This window comes from Melanotaenia boesemani, chromosome 22 (genome assembly GCF_017639745.1).
Source record: "Melanotaenia boesemani isolate fMelBoe1 chromosome 22, fMelBoe1.pri, whole genome shotgun sequence".
In the NCBI taxonomy this organism is placed as follows: domain Eukaryota; kingdom Metazoa; phylum Chordata; class Actinopteri; order Atheriniformes; family Melanotaeniidae; genus Melanotaenia; species Melanotaenia boesemani.
Window position 1 is genome coordinate 19,925,753 of NC_055703.1, and position 14,762 is coordinate 19,940,514.

Here is a 14,762-nt window from a genome sequence, read left to right on the forward strand (position 1 = left end):
AGGTGGAAATGAAGCAGAGTTCAGGATTCATCAAATGCCATCATACTGTCCTGGACCAGTTGGTGGAAATGGAATTTATGAGCCAATACTTTCTAGATGGAAATGAAATGTAATTATGAAAAATTTAATCATCAAACACATAGAAGATTTTTATTTTCTAACCCAAAGTAAAGATGTATCACATAGACTTGCTCACCTTGAGGTTTACATGCCATGATCAGCTTTGGTGCAGTTCTTAGGTTTCTGTTTCAAGTGTTCTTTGGTTTTTGAGCTCAGGTTGATTTTTTCCTTTTCACATTCTGTAAATTTTTTACTTTGTGTTCATGTCACACCTGATCCTCAGTTACTGACGGCCACATCTACTACTAATGCTCCCGCTGTTCAGCGGTTAGGAGTAAAATGTAAAAGAAACATAAAAATAAAATAAAAATTTAAAGATTCAAGGGGAGCCCCATATCCAAAAGGATCCTGTTAGCAAAGTAAAGTTTGGCAGTCATGATGCTGGACAGGACAGGTTAAAATATAAAAGGAGTAATTAGCTCTCCCTATATAAATACTTCTTAGTTTTATTTGTATGTTGCCAGACTGTTATCTATCCTGTTCCAGTTGTCTTTGTGTCTGGTGTTAAATTGTCAGTTTTTCTGTTTGTTTGGTGTTTTCAGTGTTTTGTTTAGATTCTTGTTTTTTTTTTTTTTTATCCTTCCATTGCAGCACTTTTAGTTTAATTAATCTTAATTCCTACCTTCACCTGATTCCTCATCATCCTGCATTTGGGTCCTTAATCCTCCTCATCATCTCATCATATTTTTACCCTCATGAGCAGTATGCATTTCATTTATGTAAATAAGAAAGATGAAAACTGTTATCATTTCCATTTGGAGTTTTGCATTTAACGGGAATGTGTGTTCTAATTTTCCCTCTGTATTCCACAGTTCATTAGGTTAATGTTGTTAAACAGAATTTTATATATAGCAGCTCAAGGTTAATACCACTAACTGGAACTGTAATAAAAACAAGAGGTTGAATGAAAGGCATCTCCATGTAAATAAAATCTTTATGGGAGAGATACAGTTGAGAAAAAAAAAGTTGTAAAAAAACAAAACAAAAACAACAACAACAACAAAAAATCAAATATAAATGATAGAGGAAGGATTTCTACGAGTTGGATTGGGAGGAAATTCTACTGGTTTAATCATCAGTTAAAATTAACAACTGTATGGAAAAAAAAAAAAAAAATTCTTTGGTTCCTGGACTAAAAGTCTGCATTATGAGTCTAAACATTAATATATTGGGCTTGAAGTATATGACTCCCGTGTGCATTTTTTGCAGAGTTGGACTCATAACACTGATGCTTTTTACAGAACAAGACAGCAGATTCTTAAAGGTCCCATATTATACACTTTATTCCCAATCTGAGACCATTCATTAATATCTAAATGAAATATTTCCGCCATGGTATGGACAAATCGACCCTCAGTTTGAGTGCAGCGGCTTCTCTTCACCTCCCTCTTTTTAGCAGCTTCAGAAATGTGCCGTTTATGGTGGGCGGAACCCTGGTGGAGCAGCTCAGCTGTTGGCTCCGCCCATCGCATCGCCCGTCATGAGGTGATTGACAGGTTAGGCCTTAGCGGTTACTAGACGCTGATTACAGCGTAGTGAAGGATAAACAAACGCCGGAACACCGGAACCCATTCCTGAAGAAGTTCGAGCAAGAAGACTAACAGTACTGCTCTTACCTCTCCAGCTGTGTCACGGACAGTTGGTATTGAACCTGGCTTCAGCTTCAAACGGTTGGCGAAGCCTGCTTTCCATGCACCCATGTTGTGGAAACAGTCCTCTTTGAAATGCTGGCCACAGACATGCAAAACCTTTGGAAGTTTTCCGGGTACATTTCCTCCAAAAATAAAATTAATCCACTCAGTCCTCGTGGGTTCAGTGGATGGAAGTAAAATAACGTTTTCGTGTTCATTTATGCAGCCACAAACAGAACAGTGCTTCTGTCGCTTAGCCATGTCCGCTAACGAGGGTTGCCGAAGAGGGAAAAACACTGGGCGCTAGGTGATTTTTAGAGGGCGGGCTTTGAGAGCCGGTAGACGGGTCCATCGCTCTGTGGGGAGTGGTTATTGTCCCTTATGACGTCATAACGTACACGCTTTCAAACAAGCTCATTTCAGCGCTTACTTCCCTAGAGGTGGAGCAGGGGGGAGAGAGAGCGCCTGAAAGAGTTTCACACTTACGGGTCTCCTACACATGCGGGGGGACCAGTATGACTGTTCCAAAACCATTAAAAAGTGAATTTTGCATAATATGGGACCTTTAACTTCTGAGGAGATCCAAGTGTTTTGGTATGCAGGGGGCCGTCCTGAAGCTGTTTCTCAATTCTGCTGTGCCCCAGTTATCTTTTATGAAGTGGTCTGCTGGTGCACAGGCATCTCTGCTTTAGAGTGAGAGACTTGGTAAACTGATCCGGAAGACCAGTTCTGGTTTTGGGATGTCTTCTTGACCTGCTGTCATCACTGATGGACAATTTCTCTCATCGCATGCATGACACTTTGAAGACACTGAAAAGCTCCTTCAAAGACAGGCTGCTGCACCTGAAATGTGTGAAGTTTCTGGATTCTGCAACTCTCAGTACTGCACAACCAGCAGTGCTCTCAGTAGACCAGAGGAAACTAAAAACAGAAACACAAAACCCCTTCAACAGCTATACATCCAAGTCTATGCAATATGTATTTATACCTACTAATTTGTGTAGCCAGTCCAGTCATGGGGATGCTGGGCTTGGAACAGAAAGATGAATTTCCACTTGCACAGAAGAAGAGGCTGCTGTGCAAAGGCACAGGATTCTCTATGTTTCATTAAAGACCTGAAGTCTCTTACACAATATTGCATTTTTCATGATGAAATGGGTTAGACATCATTGATCACAGGCAGCAAATGCACTGGTATGATTTTTTTTTTTTCTGGAATGTAAGACTAAGTTAACATTCCGTAATTATTTCCTTTCTCTGTCCCACCTTCTTTTATCAGCTATACTCCTACTTCTTGTTGCTTTTTAATGCCTCTCAGGTTTGAGCAGATCTTGTGTAAACTGCTTTTTATCACTATGCAACCTTGAACGTGGAAGTATTTGCTGAAATTTACCATTGTTTTATATATGAAAACAGCAAGACAAACAGCTGTTTATTCAGCCACAAAAGAAAAGCCAAACAAACAAGCAAAACAGATGGTTGCATACACAGGCTCCACATTTGCATGTAATCCTGTTTAAAATAAATAGTGCTCATTTGAAGTTATTTATTTGTCACCATTGGCAGTTTTCTCTAGACCTACACAAGTATGATGAACAGATGGACGATGCATAAGGCCTTAGTGTGTCTTAAAGATTTTTTTGTCATTTTTAAAGCAGCTGCAGTTAAGCTAAACACCTTTAGAAAAATGTTTGTAATGCAGTTCTCAGAGAACAAGGGTTCAGGGCCTGGCGTTACCTACTTCCAATAAATTCTCACACACAAACATGCACACAAATGCAAGTACAGATCATCCTGTATCCTGCTGCTGAAACAGAGCAGATTAACAGCTGCTGAGAACCAATATCACTAATGACTGACCCCATAATATGCAACAACTACACACACTGATACACACTAGATTTGGCTACCAGTAGTTGAAGCATGTGTAGTGCGTATTATCTATTCATTCATCAATCTATTTAGGGGGGGGGGGGGGGGGGGGGGGGGGTTGCTGGAGCCTATCCCAGCTGCTATCAGGTGAGAGGCAGGGTACACACTGGACAGATTGCCAGTCCATCACAAAACTAGTGTGTACATGTATTAACACATGTATTATATGGTATATTTGCATGTGTCTGTGTACAGTGTGGGTTATTGTGTTTGTGTGATCTGTGTCAGATGATATTAATTTTAATCATCATCTGTCTGTCTACACCACAGCTGCCACAACATAGAACAGGGACAACTAGAGCAGAGTGGCTTTAAATATATCTTCTTGTGGTGTGACGATATGACTGTGGTATGATGATGATTCATTCTTACAATTTTTTTTTCAATGCAAATACCATTTTTTCTGTTTGCAAACTAACATTAATAGCAATGAGGTTATTACAACATATGAAAAGCACCATTTAAATTAAGAATATTTAGCTTGCTGAAGCCAATTTCATTTACTGAGGCAACAAAATCTAGCATCAATTCATAACAACAGCAACAACATAACATCTCAGGGCACAAAAACAAGATGACAAAAAGTAAAGAAAAAGCTAAAAAATTCCATTTGAGCATGAACTTAGTGACAGTGGATGAAAAAAATCTACTTTTAAGAGTAAGAAACCACAGATTGAAACTCATTCCACTTGGAAAAACTTTCAAACTGATTTGAAATGAACGATCCAAGGGCTTGAGAAGAAAAATGTGACTTTTTAAGCATTCTTGTTGTATTTAACCCACACTGTACTTACTTTTACCTTATGTTGGCTGCTACCTTTGTTTTGCTTGTTTTGATTTACTTGTGTTTTGAAAGTTGATCTCAGTTATGTGGTAAATTGTGTGCATGTGCTTGTGTTGCCTTCTTGACCAGGGCACTATTAAAAAAGAGATCTCTAATTTCAATGAGGTTTTTATCTGGTTAAATAATGGAGAAATAAAATTTACTCAGTGAGAGCTGCCATATGCCTCAATTTGTTGAGGGAAGAGGGGATAGTGGGAGAGAATAGGGGACCCAAACAAAGAGTAAACTGAACAGTAACGGTCCAAACATGCAGCTCTATAGCCAAGCTGAGAGCTAATGAAAAAAAAGGCACAAAGTGAAGTAATGAGAGACACAATAGCGTTTGTGTCTGACTTGCAAACAATTGCATGAAATGAAACGGTTCAAGTCATTATGCTTTTCACTCTTTCATGCATAGCTATTTGACAGCTGTTTTCTAGCAAGTGGTTTTCAAACTTTTTGAGCCACAACCCCATGCAACGACTTAGTAATTAATTGTGTGATGTATCAAATTGGTCATCTTGCAGCCATCCTCTAAACGTAAGGCTGGAAAATTGTCAGAATCTTCATACATAAGAATGATAAAGTGGTTTTTGGTGGTTTACCAATGCGACAAAGCACCTACATGCCCAAAATCAGCTTGTGTCAAATTAAGATTTTTAATATGGCTTGTGTACTCACTTTGTTGTTTATGCATTATTGTGTTTAAACAATTAATGTGCTAATTTCAAATATATATTGCTTTGTTAATGGTTTAATTATGCTAGCCCTAGAAAAAGAAAATAAAAATAAATAAAAAAAAATTCCACATTTATTTGATAACTCTTTGGAATAAATATATATTTGTACTTACACACATTGTAATTACCAAATTGCTTGAGTGATGAACATGATAAAAGAAAAAGAGGAATTTATCATGATCTGACAGAGGATCATGTCCTTCTGATCACTCTGCAAATTTAGGATTTTGTTAGAAATAATCAATCCTTTCTTAAAACTTGCAGCAGCTCATTGATGTCTCTGATCGATGTACTGATCCTCCTTACCTACCCACTTGGTTTAAATGAACACAATATTAAAGGTCTGAAGGTAACATTTCATCTAACTGCCAAAAGTTTCAGGGGAAAATGAGACAATGCAGGAAATTATAACCACGATTAATGACATGGAGGAGAGATAAAGTTGAGCAAAGGCTGCAAACGCTGCCTGCATGAAGAAAATTAGAGTGGAAAGTAAATATATATAACTGTGCCTCAAGAATCTAAGTTAAATTAGTTTTGTAAACACAATCTAGAACTGAATAATCTGATCACCATACAGAAAAAAAAAAATGATGTTTCTATTTGTGTTAGTTCTATAACGAGGCATCCTCCACATCTGCTGACCCCAAACTCAAAGAGATTAAATGTGACCCAGGCTTATTAGGACATTTAATTATCATAATGCTCCCATTATGCTGCAGCCTGTGATACAATAAAAATATTTCATTATTTATGTAGGTTTAAACTTGCAGGTTACCAGAGCATAAATTCTTATTAGCAGTGACAGTTGAGCCTGGGGGGGTAGAGCCGAGATTAAATCATGATGAGGAGAAAACGGAGATGCTTTGGCTTAGGTTGCATGTGCAGAACCCAGGAAATGTTCTGACTGGTCTTTTTAAAAGAACATCACTGGGGTAAAAAGACAGTTTTGGGGGGATTTTTGGAACTGCAGCTCCACAGTGGAGTTGGTTACAGCCAAAGAAGGTGTGTGCTTCAGCGAGGGGGGAGAGGGAGGAGGGGAAATTGCTGGACCTGGTGGAGATGTGGACTGGTGAGCTCAGATAAAGCGGAGTCTTGCCGAGGATGGATTTGCAGATGAGTTGGTGTGATGAATGAGCAAGTGCTGTGCTGATAGACTTGTAGGACTGCCCATAACTCCTTAATATTTATGACAGTGCCAGCTGACCAAAGTGGTTTTATTATAATGTGCAGGCAGAGTTGAGTGCTCACAGACCCACCAAGCACACTCCACTAGGTCCCTGTAGTTTAATATATTTCCTCCAAATCAGCAGGTTATCTTCCAATAATTTTAAATCTTTATATTTAGAGAAATGAAAGTAAACAACACAAATCAAACACAAGCAGCTACCTGAGATAACAAACACAAAAACAATCTGATCCATTGAACATGTGTTAAACTAGAAATTGATCTAATGCCAGCTGTTAACAATGATTAAAGTGCAGTTTTGGACAAGAACAGTTAGTCTGAAATCCAGTTTTGAGATGTGAGTCTGCACTGAAAAAGATGACCACGTTAGCCTGGTCCTGACCTGCTTGCATTTGTTCCATTTTCAAGTCTATTTGACATGTTGCACAAAATTACACAATCTGAAGTCTGCCTGAGCCCACAATGCAGACTATTGATTATTCAGAGAATTAACTAAAAAATTCTCTTACTGGACAGACTTCAAGAAAATAGTTTAATAGAGTAAAAACCTATTAGCATTACACTGTGCTCACTATGAACTCTACTGTCATTTTCTAGTCTTTGAATACGCCTTGTATACAATCATATGAAAAAGAAAGTAAAGTCAGCTCTAAAAGTTCTTACCAAAACCTATTAAAATAATCTGGTCCTTACCAGTACCATGAACACAAAATGAGTCACTATTTATCTAACAAAAACTACTTACTACTTTCAGTGGAACTAGCAAGGTACTGCTAAAATTTGGTACAATCAAATGTACTTGGTTAACCCCTGAACCCCTGAATTTATCTATGATATAAAAACAAAATAAAGACAGGAAAAAACATAGATAGATAGATAGATAGATAGATAGATAGATAGATAGATAGATAGATAGATAGATAGATAGATAGATAGATAGATAGATAGATAGATAGATAGATAGAGTAGGCAGGGTTTAGATCTAGACAGGAAATGGTCATATGAATCTGTTCAGGGTGGCCATTTGATCTAAACGGACTAATTTAAATTTATTTATGATGTCACAGCCTCATATCAAAATTCTGCAGTGAAAAGTCACAGCTCTCACACAAATGCAACCATCAGCTTGTTTTCTGCTGCCTGACCACATTTGAACCAGGAAATAGTCCAGGAAATTAGCTTTGGAATAAAACTATTACGACCTGTCATCTAATGCTTTTGGAGCATACAACGCCACCTGCTGACAACACTATGCAGCCTAGCTTACACAAAACCTAAGCTAGTTGATCTCAACCTCCATAGCAAATTTTAAAATACTTGACTCGCTCAGTGGTTATTTAAATCTTCTTCAATTGTCTAAAATGATGGATCAAAATCTAAACATCTCAAGTGTTGATACAAACAAAACTCTATCCATTTTTAAAGTATTTAAAAATGTGGTTTATTTATTATGTTCTCTTTAAAGTGACCTAGAAAATTTGGCCAAGTTTTCTTTTTTTGTTGCCAAAAGCCAGTCAGTCTCTCAACAGGCATTGTTAAAACTGAGGAAAAAGACACTTTTTAGGGGGAAATAAAAACCTTTTGACCAACTTCTATAAAAATAGAGTAAAGGAGATAGGAGGTCATTATACCACACAGACAATTCTCCAAACTAAGCCAATAAAGCTGCAGAGGAGCAGTAGGTTGGCTTCATTGTAGTGTGACAATTTTATCGCTCTGAAAGCCACTCTGTGCAAGAGGGACACACATAGAGAATATACAGTCACACATGCATTCATATCGGTGCCTCCACACTCACCATATGGGCTCTTGTATTGGCATATGAGCAGAGGAGAGCTGATATGCAGACTCTACTTACAAATTCAAACACACATGAATGCTGCCCTACAATGGCACTCCCACATACGTATACACACACAGCCTTTTCCAGCCAGATGTGAGGAGGATTAGCAAAATTGGCAGCCGGCACAGAGGTCCTTATCCACTGGAGCTAATTCACTTTACTACACTACCGCTCACTTGCTTTCTCACCGACAATCTGTGTCTCCATCTTCACCTTTTGATCTCTCTGTCTGTCTCTGTTTCTGTCTCTTTGTCCTTTTCTGTTATCATTGCTTTCATATCTGTCTCCATCCGTATCGCTCTTCTTCCTCTCACCCTTTTGCTCTCCTCATCTCCTTTGTTGCTTTCAGTTCCAGCAGGAGTACTGGCATTGAAAGCAGGTGAAGATGTCTTGGAAAGCCGTCCATGCCTCTGGCAGTAAAGGCTTTGTACTGATAGAGGTGTAGCATGGATGGGTGATATTACTCATGAGGCTGCTTTAGGATCCTTGAAAATTGATTAAACAAAAGCAATTTTGCTCAAGTGATTTTGAGTAGTTTTATTTTTATGGGGAAGTTAAATGGTGACATTTCATGGTAGATATAAAAGGTGCTAAAATGAAATCTCGGACAAAATGGAGAGATTTTTTCCCTGGCTATTTCATTTTACTTTTTTATTTAAATGAAGTACATTGCTCATGTTTGTCAAAATAACACAAGCAGAATACATGAATTGCTAAAAATGTACCTGTTACCACTAAGAAATAACCAGAAGCTTACACTCCGAGGTGAAACATGCACTTTTTCTCAGCTGTTTGGCTTTTATACACAGTATATATTTTGCCAAGTAGCCCTAGTGAGACTGGCCTAGTGCAAACCTACACATGAAGCAACATTACATTAGTTTCTGACCTTAAAACTCTGTACTTATGATTAGTTTTTGACATTTATTTGTACATTTCTGGAGTCATAATTGCCCTGGAGTGTCCCAAGGCTAAAAAACTGCCCTTCACATGTTTATTTCCAGCAGTAGAAAAGTGGGAAGTGACAGAGCAAGAGATTAGACAAGGGTCAACGCCAGACTGGCTTTTACTGGCAGGAGAGAGCTCAGAGAAGAGACAGGATCTAAAATGGATAGCAGTTTTAGGGGTGCCAAAGTAGTAGATCTGTAGTGCTGCTTTAACTTGAATGCTGCTGGTAAGAGCCTGTTTTTGATCACCTGATCCTTTAAAACAACTGGTCCTCGCCAAGTAATAGTACACCCATTCAGGTTTTTCATGCATTATGTTTTACTTTAATCTCTGACTGTATTCAGACAGTTACATTACATGGAGCACTTTTGATCCAATCAAACATCCAATCAGAATAAAAATGAGTCATGTAAAAATGTCAGCTGATCCAGTCGGCCTCGATCAGAAAGAATTTTTAATCCGATCGAGAGGGATGGTTTAAACTTTTAGGATCAGCAGGAAAAAATAACCATGTGTAGACTCATTCTGATCATTTCCGTGATGTATGTTGTTTCTGTGCATGTTTACGTGGCATAATGAGTTTCAGGGAAGACTTTTAAAAAAGCAGTAAAACAGACTGTGGTGATAAAACGTTTTTGTTAGAAACTGAAAGACATGTCAGCTGGAATATCTGATCAGATTGATTTCAGTTGGATAGAAATATTTTTCCATGAAAACATACAAAATGACTTTTTGGTCCATGCCATATTCTTTTCTAGGTAGGCTGAATGCCATTTAAACTGAGTGCCCAAACCAGTCCAGCTGGATGTGCCTTATCACAAACAAAGCCCTAAATGGTGTAGTTCTGTAACCTAAATGGTGTAGTTCTGTAATACTTTAAAAGATCTCATAGTTCTTTGTCAATCCACAAGAATTCTTTAGTGTCAGAAAGCTGGACTGCTTGTTATTCCCAGACTTTCCAAAACCAGAAGGGTTCTCCATGTAGAACCTTTAGTTTTCAGGCTCCTCTCCTGCAGAACCAGCTCCAAGTTTGGGTCAGAGATTCAGAGAATCCCTTATGCTTTCATAGAGTTTACTTAATTTATTGATATTTTTATTTTGATGTATTTTGCCTTTTGCTCTTGCAGTTTATATTTATTTTCCAATGCTAAAGTAAGTTTTTATCCATGTTTTAATTTAATAATTTCAAATGCTTGAAAAGTGATATTACATAAAGCTGAGCTGATTTCTTAAGGCTAAAAGTGTTTCGTTTACAGAAGTATTCTGATTCTTTTGCAGTGACATTTTAAAATGGATGGTTCGTACAGCCATCCATCCATTATCTTGACCGCTTATTCCATATGGGTCTGGAGCTGGAGCCTATCCCAGCATTTTAACAGGTGAGAGGCAGGGTACACCCTGGACAGGTCACCAGTCTGTCGCAGATGGTTCGTACAACTATCCATTTTTGATTAGTTCTCTTAATTTAATGCCACTAGAAAAAGCACACATTTCTAAACAAGATCTCGCAGTTGATAATGTGAAACAAAGTGAAAATTAAATGAAGATTATTGTGTGTAAACCTAGGCGGCTTTGGAAAAACTGTAAAGGACCTCAGGTGTTTTATCCAGAATCCAAACCTGAATTCAATGCAGCTCTTTTAAGTATAATGTCTTTTACTGAAGATCTTGGCATATTTCAGTGTTTTAGTGTATTATTATTATTATTATTATTATTATTATTATTATTATTATTATTATTATTGCACATTCTTACATTTTGTTGTTGCTTTTGATGTACAAAACTTTAGATGATACTGTTTGCTTTTAAAATGCTCCATAAATAAAAACAGTTTGAAATGGATTCCTAAAAATGGCCTTACACTGATGTCCCCACCCACACCGGATGAGCTCTGAGTACCCACTTTGCCAACAAAGGTGAACCAGTCTGGGCCCCTGAGCACAGCCCTTAAATTGCCAACTGCTCCCAAGGCACCAACACACCACAGTCCACTGCTCTAGTACATCTAGAGAAAATGCAAAGGCTAATTTTCCTTTAAGGAATAACAAAGTGAAATTATTATTATTTTGTTATTAGATTTTTGTTATTATTGACAAGCTTAGGGGTCTGATTATTTACTTAATCTTATTTAATTATTAAATTTTTTTATCTTAAATGAATTTATTTTATTATTGGAGATCCATAAAGAAAATAACATACTTAATTTAAAATAACAAAATGCAGAAAACTGTAAGAAACAAATTGATCTTTTTAAAGTTTTGGTGTCAGTACAAGTTTTTTTACTTTTGTCATACCTTTATAACCGAGTTGAAGAACAGCCACTGTGATTGGCAAATCTTACACAATGGACATATTTATCCAGAGCAGCTCGCAGTGTGGCGACCACATACTTGCGCATAATTGGCTCCAATGGGATTGACTGAAACAACCTTTCTGTCTGACACATGGCTCGACCCATTCTACACTCAAGTTGAACTTAAGCCAATAACACCTACACTATCTGTGTGTGTTTAGGGTAACACAAGATACTAAGAGCACATTTTTCAAAGAGGATGAAAAGAGACTATACACTGAAAATTCTGGTACATGATTTAACTGTAATTAGAGACAAAAAGAAACCAAAGGTATAGTAACAGAAAGCATTGGAATAACATAATTTATCATTTAATAGAAAAGGTCCCGGTATTAAATTCAATTTTGGGGATGACTGCAGCAATGACCGATAGCAAGATGTTAGACCTCCTTTATTATAAATCAATAGATCTAGAGGTCACTGAGCTCACAGTGCAGGAGGAACACTGGTTTATTTTCTATGGCTTTCAGGAAACACCCAGTGTTTCTGTTTGTAATTTATGTTTTGAAGTTAAAGTATACATTTTTGCATTGTTATATTGCAAAACAAATAAATAATAAAAAAAAGAAAAGATCAGAGGCAGGTGTAATTTTTTTCAGTTTTAAAGAATGAATGTAAAATGTAATTACACAACCATGGGTCATGTCTCAGGTGAGTGTTTGATCAATCTAGTCCTGTATTAACTGTTAGACTAGTGCCATTGTTACATAATAAATGTGGTGCTATGAACACTTAGCTTATAGCAAAGGAAAAGCCTCCCAGAACTGCTGAAGTCATTATGTCATATTGCATTTTGATACATCATCATCACATGAACATTTGGAATTAAAAGCCATGATCACGACTTACACTTTTAACCTACAACTATTCAAATATACTACTGTTGTTTAAAGCTCCAAGATCACAAGCTGGGGCACTGTGCTTATGTTTTGCCACCTGATGAGTATTTCCAATGAGTACATTGTCTTTTATTGGGCAAGATTTTACAGATGAAGCTGCTACTTCAGAAATCTTGTCATGTAAGAAATTCGAAGCCAAACTGACACTTAAAATGTGATTTGGGTAACATTGACCAGCACAACGGCAGCCTTGGGAGTAGTTTTGTCACACTGAAGAAGTCTAATTCATAGTAGTCTGAATAGGCTTGTCCTCATACGAAGCTGCACACAGTAATGACACAATATTTATTTAAAGGAAGGATGTTTGAGTCAGTTTCTAGTACATAAAACTGATCTCATGTGTCTATACACACACACCTCATAATGTGTGTGTATGGTCATTGTAGGTGTGTATAAAGGAACTTTGCCTCTCAGTTATGATTATGTGTTTTTGCACAACTTATAAGGGTGAAGCTGAACGGTTTGTAATCCTAAACCTGACAAAAAAGGAAAACTGGAATAACTGGAAGGACTGACAGACATAAAACCATGTGAAGGCAGTGACCATTTGAAGCTAAGGCTTGTCATGTTATATCTTGCACCAAATTTAGAGATACTCTTGGTGTAATAGTGGTTTTGGTTTACTGCATCAACATTTACATGATATACTTTATTATTTGTTGATGCAAAAATGCTACAAGTAGCACTGTAGAAGCTGTTCTGTATAGAAGAGTGGGCTGAGATTCCTACAAGCTAATGTGAATGACTGATCCACAGTTAGTGGAATCATCCAAACACTTCTTTTACATCAGAATCAGCATACTGTCATGATAATTTAGCATAGGATCTAGAGACATCCCTGCAGACTGCTGCAACATGAATGGATGGCATTCAGCGACAAGAAGTGGGAGATCACAATTTCTTGAGAGTATTAGGTACCAAATGCTGTTCAAACCCATTAAACTGACCCATCAGGTTTCCTTTAATCTGTGGGTTTGTCAGTTTTGGAGCCTCCTTGTGTGACTTTCCAGTCAGTAAACATGTGCTTCTAAAACGAAAAAAAAACTCCATCCACTCATGCCTAGCCCAGCATGCAGCACATTCAAAACTATGGTTCTTACCCAGATGTCATGATTTTTAATCATTTCTGATAAACACCAACAGCTGCTACAGGGTACCTAAACTGAATTTTAGTTGTACCCATTTTAATGGTTATTATACACAAAACGCTGTGTGAGCGTTATAGAACTTTTTTATATATAAGTTATTTTCATGCTATGGTAACATATACAAAATACTCTGGTAAATAAAACTCGGGTATATGAGAACAGTTATATGAAACTAAATGATTTAAACAGTTGTGCAGTTTTAAAAGTGATAAGTATATGTTACTGAGTCCAACCTGGTCAGATTTCCTTCTGGAAATGTTCCAGAAAAGTACCTAGGGGTTGATTTACTCATGACACCGACATTTTGTTGCCATCCGATTAATGGAAAGTGGAGCATGTGTGAAAAGGGCTTTAGTATCATGTTTCCTGTTTTCACCTGTTGCATTTGTGTTTTACAACCCTCCCCCCCCAAAGACACACACATATACACATATACACACATGCCCGCTTCTCACATGCCTTCTTCTGTTATTTCACCTGTTATTCTACAGTATAGGTTTCCACTGAGCTCAAAACTACATCACTTTTAGAGAGTTTTCTGTACTTCCTGGTGATGCTTTCTGTGACCATATAAGGAGAATTAACTGTAAAACAGAATATAACAAAGCAAAGCAAATAAATAAATAAAATATAATAAAATAAATCTGGATTCTTCTCTCTAAACTTCTCTGCTTATATTTGCTTCATTTGTGTGCCAGTCTTCTTGTTTTGTCTTTCAGTCCCAACTTCTTCTTCTTCTCTTGATTCACATTTTAATTCAGTTTAAGATTTTCCAGGTTTGAAAAATGTAACCATCTCATTGTTGTGGTTCTTTCTTTTCCACTGTTTGAACCATGTATTTTTACAGTACACTAGAAAGACACAAACAACCATCCACCAAAGACAAAAACAAACATATAAATTCCATCCATATATATCTGAGCACCACAAATTCAAATATTAAATAAGGCAAAAAATCAGTCTATTTTCTCCAACCCAAAGTAGAAAAAGAAAAGCAGTTTTTACAAAAAAAAAGAAAAAAAAGAAAAGAGGATACACACAATTAAATAATTACTTTTCAGTTTAATAATGCTGCACAACATGATCACCTCAATATAAATATTCACAAACAGTTTATTGTGTTCCCTTAATAACAA